Here is a 13875-nt window from a genome sequence, read left to right as displayed (position 1 = left end):
TTTAATATAGGACATTCTTACACAGATTGACTGAGGCCCACGGTAAGCTCAAGAAGGCTTGTGCTGTGGGTACTCAGACAACGATATATATAATATATAAATACTTATATACATAGAAAACATCCATGACTCAGGAACAAATATCTGTGCTCATCACACTAATAAATGCCCTTACCGGGATTCGAACCCGGGACCACGGCGCAGCAGGCAGGGTCACTACCGACTGCGCCAGACCGGTCGTCAAAGAGGTCGTATGAAAGAGGCGCGTTCCTAGCACACATTCTAAGCTCGTGTAGGTGAACGCATACCGTGCTTGTATGAGTGAGATATGACAGGTCGACTGTTCGCGTTTTTGACAGGCGGTAACTGTACGGTAACCGAGAGGGGGTGGGCGGCGCTTTCAGCGGGGAGCGGAAGTGGCCATACTGTACGATAGTACTCTTTATTATACTGTGATAATATTAAGACACTATCAACTGTTGTCCGTCTCAAAGACATAAATTATTTAAAGACATACAGTTATTAAAAAAAACTACCATTATAACACGCTTCTTGATGGTTTTACCTGTAGATATTAGGTATTGGAATGAACATGTTAAGTAAGTTGTATGGTCATTAAAACCAAACATATACACAAAAATGTGAATTAATTCTGTATACCATGAGCCAGATACGATCCACGGAGGAATATTTTAGTCTTAGTAATGTTTATGACCAGATTTGCTAATGATAGATAAATTACATAATGTTATTACTTTGTCGAAGCCTGCGCTGTGGATGTATTAATATTTTGTAAAGTTTTTGATTTAATTAAAGTTTTTATACATAGACGTGATATATCGAGGCCAAAACATTTTTTTCTATAATTAATTCTTGCATTTATTTGCATGTTTGTGTCCATATTGGATTTGTGGAACTAACGAAGCAGCTTGTTAAATAAATACAAGCATTATCAACATTTTAAATCATTTCATTTCATTTTCATTTATTTATTCATAAACAATAATAAATTGTGTTTGAATATTACATAGGTAAGTACTTAATTAATAAAACATGCCTTTTTACAATTTCCTGCAAGAAGAAAAAAAAAAAACAACAATTCCTGTTCATTCAACAACAGCCTTGCAAAATATACAAACAAAGCGAGGAAAAGTGAAAGATACAAATTGATACAGCGCGCCATTTTTACAAGAGACAGTCGCAGACTATTGTTTCCGTAGTGCAAATGCTCGGGGATTATCATCAATCACCAACTGCAAATTGCACATGGCCTTTCGGAATGCGCCCACTGCCATTTGTGTCCGTAGAGATGGGATGACCATTCGGACGTTGTGGGTTAAGTGATTGGAGTTAGTTTTTGTACTTTTTAAGTCTTCCTTTGGAGACTGTATTACTGTGATTTACAGACATTTTCTGTTTCGTGAGTTAATGCTAAACGATGAATTATATTTAATAAGGACATCATGTTAACAAGCAATTCATTAATCTCCCTGCCTTTTACAATTTTACATAAACTTATCAAAATTACCAACCACACTAATAAATGTACTTGAAAAGGCATCTTCTGGGCGAGCTCACTCCATCGTAGGCCACGTCTTTGCCTTTGGCTAGTCTGTGGCCAAGAGTAAGCCCATTTGCAAAAAAAAACTTATCTCTGCATGTTCATTATTATTTTATTTAGTAATGTTTATGAAACAATTTCTACCCCCTGCCTACATAAGTATAAAAAAATCTTGCTATATAAATACATTAATTTATTAACCATGAAATTAAATATTTATCAGTTTTGATGCCTAGTCCAATCTGCTGCTTCAAACGCTTAGGGCCACTTGCACCACCCGCTTAACCCGTTAGTGGGCTGTCAACTGTCAAATTCCATATAAAATGGTGGGCTAACCTCGGGTTAACCCTCCATTTTCGGTGATGCAAGTGACCCTTAATGTACCTGTATGTAATTTAGCGCATGATAAATACAGCAGGTCAGGATTAGATGATAGCATTTAGTTGAATCGAATTCTGTGCTATACGGTCTACGGGTCTATGTGTTTACGCTGCTTCATACCTTGACTGTACTCATACCTATAAGCACAGTCTCAGGTGCTCGATTTCAAAACGTTAATTCGAATAAGTCTCTTAGTGCAACAGTATCGAGCCCATCTCTAGCCGGTCAGGATTAGATAGCATTAGTTGAATCGAATTCCGTGCTAAGCACTCTGCAGGGCTATGTGTTACGATACTTCATAACTGTATGACAAACATAGTTTCAGGTACAATGCAACGTTGATTTGAATAATAAGTGTAACACTATCGAGCACATCTCTAGCCGGTCAGGATTATATAGCATTAGTTGAATCGAATTCCGTGCTAAGCACTCTGCAGAGCTATGTGTTACGATACTTCATAACTGTATGACAAACATAGTTTCAGGTACAATGCAACGTTGATTCGAATAATAAGTGTAACACTATCGAGCACATCTCTAGTCGGTCAGGATTAGATAGCATTAGTTGAATCGAATTCCGTGCTAAGCACTCTGCAGGGCTATGTGTTACGATACTTCATAACTGTATGACATACATAGTTTCAGGTACAATGCAACGTTGATTTGAATAATAAGTGTAACACTATCGAGCACATCTCTAGTCGGTCAGGATTAGATAGCATTAGTTGAATCGAATTCCGTGCTAAGCGCTCTGCAGGGCTATGTGTTACGGTAAACGCACGACCGCGTCTTGCGCCGCTCTAATCGCCGTGCAGCTGCTGCGTGATCCAGGCTAAACCTGCAGCGGTTTTGAATACTGAGGTTTTTAAATACATGAATATTGATCGCACCAGCTGGTTTAGGTTCTATTTTTAAAAACCTGATGATTATGCACAAGAGTGGCAAAATAATTAGATGCAATATGCTCGCACTAATGATGTGCAAGTACCTTTTGTATGACCGAGATCCATAAAGAGTAAATTATGTACCTACCTACACGCTACCGTGTATGTCAGTGTCAAAGTGGCGGTAGCCGCATAAATATCGCATTAGCATTTACTACAAAGATACACTTAAACTTGCATTCTGTATGTTTATTTATATACGTCTAAGCCAATAAATTCGATTTCACCAGCAAAAGTTCCAACAATATTTAACCATATTTCATCCACTAAGGAAATGACCAAAATTAACAAATAAACTTGGTTTTAAGTTTGCCAATTTTCGTTGGTTTATGATTTCCTACCGAACCGGTGGAACTGAGCTTGTAAGTAAGAGATAAATGTTGCTTATTTTATCGTTTTATCCCCCACCATTAAAATCCGGCCTATCGAAGTTCGTAAATTCGAAACATCTTTCTCTATTGCTGTAATGACGCCTGTTCATGAATAAAAGGGAAAAATGTTCGATTTCTAATCAGTTAAAATTTACGAAAAACTGACGAAAACATTAGTAATATGTAATGCTAATGCATTATCGATATTATTTACCTACTTGTACTACTTGCTCAAGTATCTACCTACGTGCATCCGCCGACACAACGATTTTTGTAAGATACATAGATAACCATAATCTTATGTAAATGTCAACATATCACTGAGTTCGCCTTTATGCAGAATATTGACACGTGTGTGATAAATATTATTATCATTAGCGATAGTAGAAAAACGCAAAAAAAAAAACCGTTCCAGTTCCTAAAAAGAGAGATAAAGGTACAGTATGTTAGTTGCTAACACACTTTTTGAATCGTGATCCAAAATATATGAATCACAAAAGGGCTGCCAAAAATATTACTAGCAGGTTAGTATAGGGATATATTGACTTTCGCTTGATATAAAAAAATCAGGAACTAAAGAATCTACAAAAAGGTGTAAAATTTACCAAATATTAATAAGCCCTTTTTTATAAAATGCTGAAAACAGAAACTCAATTTTTAGAGAGCTCTTTTAAAGTTTACATTACTGTTTAAAGTTAAAAACAAAAAGATATTCACCATCTAGGTCACGCGCAACTATCTTTCTCATACTTAAGCTTAGTGAGAGTGAGAGAAGATCCCGAACCTACAACAACGTCCTTTACTTAAAGTTGAAGTTCATTCAAGTCTTCTTTAATTACAGCTCCTTATTCAGGGCATAGAGCCTCTACCTTGAGTTTTTGACGTTTTAGAATACGTCACTCGATAGCTTAGACGTCACGGAAAATTAATTGTAAGAGAAATTAATAATTATAATAATTAATTGTAATAGAACCAAACATTACATACACTTTCCGTTACAGTGTCGCTATCGTGTAACAAATCCTATAACTGCCTTCAGCTAACATTCAAGGGGGCAACCACAAGCCTTCGGGAATTTGTAATATACCTACTTGGAATCTTTAATCCTTGCCACTGTGGCCAGGGGACCGTTTCTCGAAAGGCCTTGTACTACAAGTGTGTTTCCATGACAACCCATACGATTTGACAGTTCGCGCACTTGTAATACAAGGCTTTTACCTTTCGATAACGGGCCCCTGACGGCCGAACGTTTTAGGAATCCGTCCGGTGGAAGGACGAAACTGGCGGCTGATTTTTGAGTCTCACGGCGTTCGAATTCAGAAAATTGTCACTGAAAATAATAGGCAATTCACCATTTTCAACCGGTATTTTAGTGAAAGTGAGACTCAAAAATCGGCCCTCTGGTTCGAAATCTGCTATGGAGTGGACACAAGGAAGCCTTGGTCACTTTTTCTTTGTATATGGCAATAATTTCACTTTATATTCCAAAACGTCAGGAACTCCTGGTAGTGGCATTGAAGCGGGGAGTTCCGAAACTATTCGAGCCACTAAATCCGGTTGCCAGTACTGTAGTAGTCGTGTAGGAGCGCAACATGCATACCCATGTAAATTTCTAGGCGAGTCCCTCGTTAATTTGAGTCTTGTCACGGGGCACATCCCTTTCTTAGTAGCGAGTCTTGCGTTGTTCGCAAAACGTAATAGTACTCCTAGTATATGACCCTAATATAAGATGATCCCAGCAGGGTTAGCTCATGATTGCCGCGAGAGTATGTCGCCGCGAGATAAACTACCCGTCCTTATGTCATTAATACAATTAGAAGATGTGTGATCATGTGCTAGGCCTACTGGATCTGTTAGCGTTCAAGATTTCGGCGACAAGTTATGTGAAGACGAACAATTTCATTAGGTGATATCGCTCGCTTATGAGTCTTATGGGCATTTTCAGGATTCGGGTCCCCCCAATTAGCGTAAGTTGTTATGTAATTGTGGTACGCTACTCGCTGTCAGTTCTGTGACGATAATACTCTTATGGCTCACGCTGCACTGCTGCACGTATTAAGGATGCCATTCTATACATTGGATGTTACTTGCACGGGCAAATAAGCAGACTGTGGCATCTTTATTTTTATATCGGATATCGTTTATGTAGAATAAATAAATATACAAGCCAATTCAAACCAACACTACTACACCACACCTCGTTTGCGTTTGCCTGTATATTTGTTCTAGGGGAGAGGGGATATGTCTTGCTATCATATCAAAGTTATACCGGGTTGTATGGCAATGCACTACTTAAGTTATCCTTGTGAATAGCACTCGCTCGCGCCTCATTCAACCGCTAACGGCTTCTTGGCTAGTTTATCTGTAAGTGATGGAATCTGGAGGGAATTTAGGTAAATACTTTATAATTTTTAATATCCATGTACTATACTGATTCAGTAATTTGAAAACGACTCATAAATATTGATCATAACTTAAAATAAACAGGCTTAAGATGGTTTTATGACATAACGCCTAATAACATACATCCAGAAATTCATGACTGTATTCCCAAAAGGGATAGGCAGAGTACGTGGGACTGTTTCAAGTATCAGCACAGTGTAACTCTCTCTAGAACATAGCCCACAACATTATAGTATCTTTCTACAAGATGGGAGGTAAAGAAGTGGTGAAATATTCTTAGTTCGTACCACACAGGGGTCTTATCAGGGTATACAATTTCACTTATTTATATTTTAAGATACTGTATTGAACTTAGCTCGTACAAAAGGTTGATATTTTGCACATTGGGATTACGAAAGTGGTGAAAGTACCTTCTGTGGCTCAATTGAAAAAGGGTACAAGTCTCGCGGAGCGCAGGGTGAAAAACGGCATAAGTCATATATGCCATACACCCTTTTTCACCTGCGCTCCGCGAGGCTTGTAACCTGTTACACTAGAGCCTCAGCTATATCATGTGGCGCATTTTATTTTATCAAGATTTTGCGTCATAACTTAAAAATATAAATATCACTCAAACGACACTGAAATTACGTAATAATCCACGATTTGAGTGCATGAACTTCATTCCAAAACACTTATCTTTAATCTTATCTACAATGATTAAATGAAAAAAGAATGTCAGAGCTACCTGTTATTGCTAAAGTGTAGTGTCTCATACTATCCAGTTAATTGTAAACTCTAGATTTTGTGTTCTTTTTACGCGTCTAGAGGTCACACTGAATTGGTAGCCTTTCAGTCGGCACTAGTATGTGTAAGCGAAGGAAAACAATCTAGATTATTATAACTGTCATTTAGGCCCAGCCGGCGTATCATGCTGCCAATTTTATCACTTATCCACGTGGATAAAGCATCCGTCACGCTTTAGCAAGTATGTCAGTGTGAGAGTGACAGATGTCTTATCCACGTGGATAAGTGATAAAATTGGCAGCATGATACGCCGGGTGTTACTTTTTGTATTTTTTTATCGATGAGTGTCACTCGTGTGAAGTGTGATTAGTGTGAAAGTCGATTATAAAAAAATAAAATTAATAATGACTCCTTGAAGTAAAAACTATCAATTAGTAGACTCACAATAAGATCGAACATGTAATGGAAATAATTACTAAATATGGTATGTTCATTGAGAACCTAAATAAGTTCGTTGGACAAAACTTGATATCAAAATCTTGAAAACTTACAGATTAAGATGAAGAAGCTTAAAATGAGATAAGAGTGTGTAAAAATTACAATTGTTTAACACTGGAAAAGCTATCGGGCCAAACTAACAAATACATATTTATTCATCCTCCTTGTGTTATCCCGGCATGCCTGGGGTCCGCTTTGACAATTAATCCCAAGATTTGGCGTAGGCACTAGTTTTTACGAAAGCGACTGCCATCTGACCTTCCAACCCGAAGGGTAAAAACTAAACCTTATTGGAATTAGTCTGGTTTCCTCACGATGTTTTCCTTCACCGAAAAGCGACTGGCAAATATCAAATGACATTTCGCACATAAATTTCGAAAAACTCATTGGTGCGAGCCGGGGTTCGAACCCGCGACCTCCGGAACGAAAGTAGCACGTACCTACTTACCGGTAGGCTACCAGCGGGCAGATTTTTGAGTCTCACACGTTCGAATTCAGAAAATTGTCACTGAAAATAATAAGCAAGTCACCGTTTTAAACCGGTGTTTTAGTGACAAAATCCCGTATGCGAGATTCAAAAATCGCCCCCCTGCGCTTAAATACATAATAACTAGTAGCTATATAGTAGCTAGCTAAGGATAGGTAGTTTAACCCGTACATAAAATGAACGAGGAATCAACGAGGGAGTTACTGTAAGAGAGACGGCCTATTGGTGAAGAGCATCCATATACAGGGTGTAACAAAAATGGTGGTGATCCGTTTAAGGGCGTATTCAGTATCGTATTCTTATCAGGAAAAAGTAGATAAAATTTTTTTTTAGCTTACATTAGTTACACATACTAGTGCCGACTGAAAGGCTACCATTTCAGTATGACCACTAGACGCGTAAAAAGAACACAAAATCTTGAGTTTACAATTAACTGGTTTATGAGACACTACACTTTAGCAATAACAGGTAGCTCTGACATTCTTTTTCATTTAATCATTGTAGATAAGATTAAGGATAAGTGTTTTGGAATGAAGTTCATGCACTCAAATCGTGGATTATTACGTAATTTCAGTGTCGTTTGAGTGATATTTATATTTTTAAGTTATGACGCAAAATCTTGATAAAATAAAATGCACCACATGATATAGCTGAGGTTATAGTGTAACAAGTCTCGCGGAGCGCCGATGAAAAAGGGTGTGTGGCCCATATATGACTTATGCCGTTTTTCACCCTGCGCTCCGCGAGACTTGTACCCTTTTTCAATTGAGCCACAGAAGGTACTTTCACCACTTTCGTAATCCCAATGTGCAAAATATCAACCTTTTGTACGAGCTAAGTTCAATACAGTATCTTAAAATATAAATAAGTGAAATTGTATACCCTGATAAGACCCCTGTGTGGTACGAACTAAGAATATTTCACCACTTCTTTACCTCCCATCTTGTAGAAAGATACTATAATGATGTGGGCTATGTTCTAGAGAGAGTTGCACTGTGCTGATACTTGAACAGTCCCACGTACTCTGCCTATCCCTTTTGGGAATACAGTCATGAATTTCTGGATGTATGTTATTAGGCGTTATGTCATAAAACCATCTTAAGCCTGTTTATTTTAAGTTATGATCAATATTTATGAGTCGTTTTCAAATTACTGAATCAGTATAGTACATGGATAACAATTTTCTTCTACTTTTTCCTGATAAGAATACGATACTGAGTACGCCCTTAAACGGATCACCACCATTTTTGTTACACTCTGTATTTAAAACACTCTTTATCTCAATATCTTTTTATTTCAAGGGAGTTAAATCACAAACAACTACTCTCAATCGCTGCTTCTATTCGAATGCCCCGTCAAGTGTTCGTTCTCCTTGACGTTTATCTATTATTCTAAATTCAATTCGGGGACTGCCAGTCAGCGAATATCAAAATGCTGTAAAAGGTTTCATTCCGTACATGAAACCTCTTACATTACTAATGTCTAGTGGCTTTAGGATCATGAACTAATACGTTAAGTTAACCTAAATCGCTAATGATGACTTGGATGCATTCTATCCACGCTAGCAGGATTACACACGTGACAGGGTTGAGTGGAAGAAGCGACGGAAGGCCTTTGCCCTGCAGAGCGATACTACCAGTAATCGGAACTATGGGAGCAAAACTTTAACAAAACCTTAGAGCTGACGTAAATTTAAAAAAAAAAAGATTATTATTTTCTGATCAGTGTTTTTGATTCTATAGCTGAATCTAAGATTTACAATACTTTACTGCAAGGATATTAATATTTTCAGGGCTGTAAGCACTAAATAATGTCCACTTAGCAAGTTTTGATAAACTTTTGCTCCCATAGTTCCGATCACTGGATAAGTACTACACCGCTAATAGCTAAATCGCGAAAACCGAAATTCCCTCGCATTTAAAGGCGACGTGAGTCAGTACTGTCGCGTAGCAGGAAGCGGCGAGTGTCATGACGCTGTCTGTCTTAATCTTACACGTCCCCAGGATCCGAGATTTCCTGGTTTTACGAAAAAAATATTCTTGGTAACAATTTTGATATTGGAATAAAGTGTTTTTCACGTAAGGAAAATTCAGAGGAGCTTAATTTTAAGAACGGGCGTTGAAAGGTTACATTTAGTTTACGATCTCAGACGCGTTGCTTCTGCAGAGCCGTAAGAAATGAGCTAATGTGTTCCGATCATTTGGCATATTTCTAGACTTTTGGATTAACAGCCTACTTAATGGTATGGAAAATTACCTCGTATAATCGATACGTTAACAAATTTGCTGACTTCGTGAATAAAGCTGACACGAGTTGGTAGTATGAGTAATGAGCAGTCATCATATTTTTTTAATTGGATTAGATAGTTAGGATTAACCCCTGGTATGCGGCCTGTCAATTTTGATCATTGCAATAGTGACCTTGACATTTAAAACAATAGATTAAAATACCCACGCACGGATCCGTGTCTAAGCATACGAGGGGAAGAACAGTAATAATTTCAATTTCAATAATAATATTTATGATATTTTGTCATAAGTTCCATAAGTTATTGAGCGAAGTCTGAAAACATACATACATACATACATACAATCACGCCTGTATCCCATAAGGGGTAGGCAGAACACATAAACTACTGAGCCACTCTTGGCAAATAAGTTGAAAGAAAACGAAACTGTGAAAGTGACGGTTGCCATGCCTACGCCATTTAACCCATCCCCATAGTCTGAAAACGTTATGCAATTTCATCCTCTATTATACCTCACTTTACTTATACCTCAGTTTTATCAATTCCCTACTCGTGTATGTGTCAATTACCTACAACACTAGATCTTTGAACTGTGATGGCAACTATGTATCTTTAGTTACCATATTTACGCATTAACTAGAGTGAATCACTCATAGCTCCTATCATACTATTAATTAATGTGTAAAAACACCTACCTATTCTTGCTACCTAAAGATTCTTGGACGTGCGTTTGGTCATAATGAATTTCAATGAGACTCATGCTACAGTATTTTCTGCAAATACATAATTATTATCTTTTAAATAAACAAAGTAATACATTTTGGAACTTTTGCATTGTATTTTTTTAATGTAAACAGGTAAAGTATTTGACTACGATCTCGTGAAAAGTACAGACATAGCCAGATTTTTTTTTGTTGATTTAAGTAAGTACGGTCAACCACTTTGAATCCTAGGCCACTCTAGAACCCTGTCATATTGACACCGTTGTCTATTAGCCATAGAAGTCACTTTGACGTTTACTGTTCAAAGGTTCTACAGTGGCCTAGGATTCAGATTGGTGGACTGTACCTCATTTTTTAACATTTTGAGCAGCAGAAACGTCTACAATCGATGCCAATTAGATGCGTTGGTGGCTCAGTTGGCAGAGCGCTGGAATATAGATACATAGGCCGTGACTGCAAGTCTTAAGATAATATTTTTCCACTTTAACATGAATTTTAAGCACCTCATGTTACACTTCATTCTGATAAATCGTTTTTTTTTGATAATTAAAATTCCGGATCTTTTTCATTGTATTTTTTAACGGTTTTACTTACTTGTTTTATTATATTTAAATAGCAATCTCACGGAAAGTGCCGATAGAGCTATAGTTTTGTGTTGTGATGCAATAGCAATTAGTAGCATCTCGCTCTCGTAGAGTCGATTTATGCCCGATAAGGAACTAGAGCGTCATTAGTGGCAGTAGTAGAACAATGCTAATACAGGATGTTCAGTTCATGTCAGTATATGTATCACATAAAGCGCCGAAAACCTGACAGGTCATAGCCCGATCATATAGGCTCTATATATTATATTTTATGATATGCGGCATGCATATATTTAAAGGTCACACTGAGAAACTTTTAGTGCGGGACCAGTAGGCCTAGAACATGATTACCGCGAGAGTATGTCGCCGCGAGATGGATCACACGTCTTCTAATTGTATTAATGACATAAGGACGGGTAGTCTATCTCGCGGCGACATACTCTCGCGGCAATCATGTGCTAACCCTGCAGGATCAAATCGCGTGAAAGAAAATGACTATGAAATAAAACTATGGAAACGGATTAAATCGCGTAATATGAATTTACAATTCATCCCGAAGTTTCGAACACTTTACAGCGTTCGTGGTCAACGGGTGACTGAGGAAAAATTACAATATGCAAAACAAGAAATATTAATGAACCATGACCATAAATAATATAGATTTCTAAGGCAGGTTCACACACTATAAATAAAGCTAGTTATACAATATTCAAAAAATTTACCATTACTATGTTAATGACTATTCCATGCCTTTTGACTCTTCGACCTTGATATTTTCTGTAGGGAAGTAATTTCTAGTCAGCGATTTCGAGCTTGACTCCAATGACTTCATAGTTAAAGTTACTCAGTAAGATTCACCTGTGTATCCAACTCTTACATTATTGTTGGTGACTAAGGAAACAGCCTGTAAGTAGAAGGCCGTTAGTAAGTGCCAAAGAGGAGTTAACTGTTTACTTACTCACCGCCAATAATCATTACTTATCAGTGAAGGTGTGAATACGTAAGGCCCGATTTACACGATGCGGCAACTCGCACGCGGGCCCTAGATTAATCTTTTTGGGCACCTTTCTAGTAGTAAGTCTAAAAAAAAAACAATTCGAGCATAGTACACTTTCGACAACACTTAATTTGCTTAACTATTTATACTTACTAGAAGTTTGTAATCTCCAGACATCGTAACTTTTCCAGTAATAGGCTACTTGACCCTTTTTTAATGTCTGTCTTATATGATTAAGTACTGTCCAATTAACCAAAATAAAATATTACCATATTTTATTAGGACCTAAAAACAGCAAAAAATATTTTTAAATTATACTTTTACTCAATCAGGCAGAAACAACACAGTCATGTTAATCTATAGAATATCTGTGCATCAGGGGCCCGTTTCTCGAAAGGTGTTACAACTGTGTTTCCATGACAACCCATACGATTTGACAGTTCGCGCACTTGTAATATAAGGCTTGTACCTGTCATTATATTCGAAATAGTATTTTATACAATCGTGATATAATACAAAGCTTTTCAGTCGAGTACCATGTTTAGGCCACGAAGCTTGCTGAGTGGCCTAATAGTACGGTACGAGAGTGAAAAGCTTAATTATATCACTATTGTATACAATACTTTTTCTACGAGTCATCATCTTCATCATCAATGGACGGAAATATCATCATTCATGCAAGTTAAAAATAATGTTAATAGAGTCGTTCACCGTCGTATCAACATCGCATTACCTAGCAACCAATTGTTTGTAATAATCATCTCTGATTGGCCGATAACGCGACAGATAAAAAAAATGTGTTTCAGATGCAGGAAAATTTGCTAGGTATCGCAAATTAGTAAAGAAATTGTATGAAGTTCTATTTTTGAAATTATTACAGTTAACTAAAGTCAACTATAATGAGCTTATTATAATTGAGTCGGAACTGCCATAGAGTATCCAACACTGAAAAGTTAGCACTTATAGTTTAGTCTGTGGTGCCCTAATTGACAGATTGCAGTCGACAAGTAGAAAAACAACATTTTTTGACTTCGGTTATCGCGATAGTTACTCATGAAATATCATATCATCATTTATTGCAACCATGTTCATTTTACATAGGATGGTATTTAAATATTATAGTGTGTCAACCTGCCTTAAAAATCTATATTATTTATGGTCATGGTTCGTTAATATTTCTTGTATGTGGGTATTGTGGGTAGCTTTTGCACGTTGTAATTTTTCCTCAGTCACCCGTTGACCACGAACGCTGTAAAGTGTTCGAAACGTCGGGATGAATTGTAAATTCATCATACGCGATTTAATCCGTTTCCATAATTTTATTTCAACATTTTTTGACTTTTATGTATGAGGCAAAAAGTTCATTGTCAGTTATTATTTTGACATGAAGTAAGTTCGAATTCGACGTCGTCACTACATCGCTGACAGCGTTTTCAGTGGCGAAAATAAAAATAAAAATACACATTTTTAATCGAAAATACGTAGTCATCAATTCATCATACACTTTTAATACCCGAAATCTATAAATATTGTTTTTTTTTATATCAAATACTACAGAAGACAATCATTTATTGGGCCAAATTCAATATGGGTCTAGTACATTGAGTAATTATTACTTCGTATAGAGGAGCTATAGCAAACAACGAACGTGTCACAGCCTGTAAGCTGAAGGCGGGGCGAGGGGGCGGGGTGTGAACCAATGGCCTGCTTCCGTAACGTCGCAAGCGCTACGATTTTACTCGGCGCTTACGACCTTTCGGTCGCGATGATGAGCCCTGCATAGAGTGCATAGATTAGAAGTCGTAGTATAGAAGCGACATGGGTTTACATTTAGCGTGAGTTGTTAACAAAAAACATAAATCGCTGTTAGTTTTGTAACGGCAATCAAGCTTGAAATCTGTATTTAAAACTAAACTTATTTCACGTTCTGAATTTAGATTATAGCTTAGTATA

This window comes from Leguminivora glycinivorella, chromosome 4 (assembly GCF_023078275.1).
Source record: "Leguminivora glycinivorella isolate SPB_JAAS2020 chromosome 4, LegGlyc_1.1, whole genome shotgun sequence".
In the NCBI taxonomy this organism is placed as follows: domain Eukaryota; kingdom Metazoa; phylum Arthropoda; class Insecta; order Lepidoptera; family Tortricidae; genus Leguminivora; species Leguminivora glycinivorella.
The sequence above is the reverse complement of the archived record's forward strand: the minus strand, read 5'-3'. Positions refer to the sequence as shown.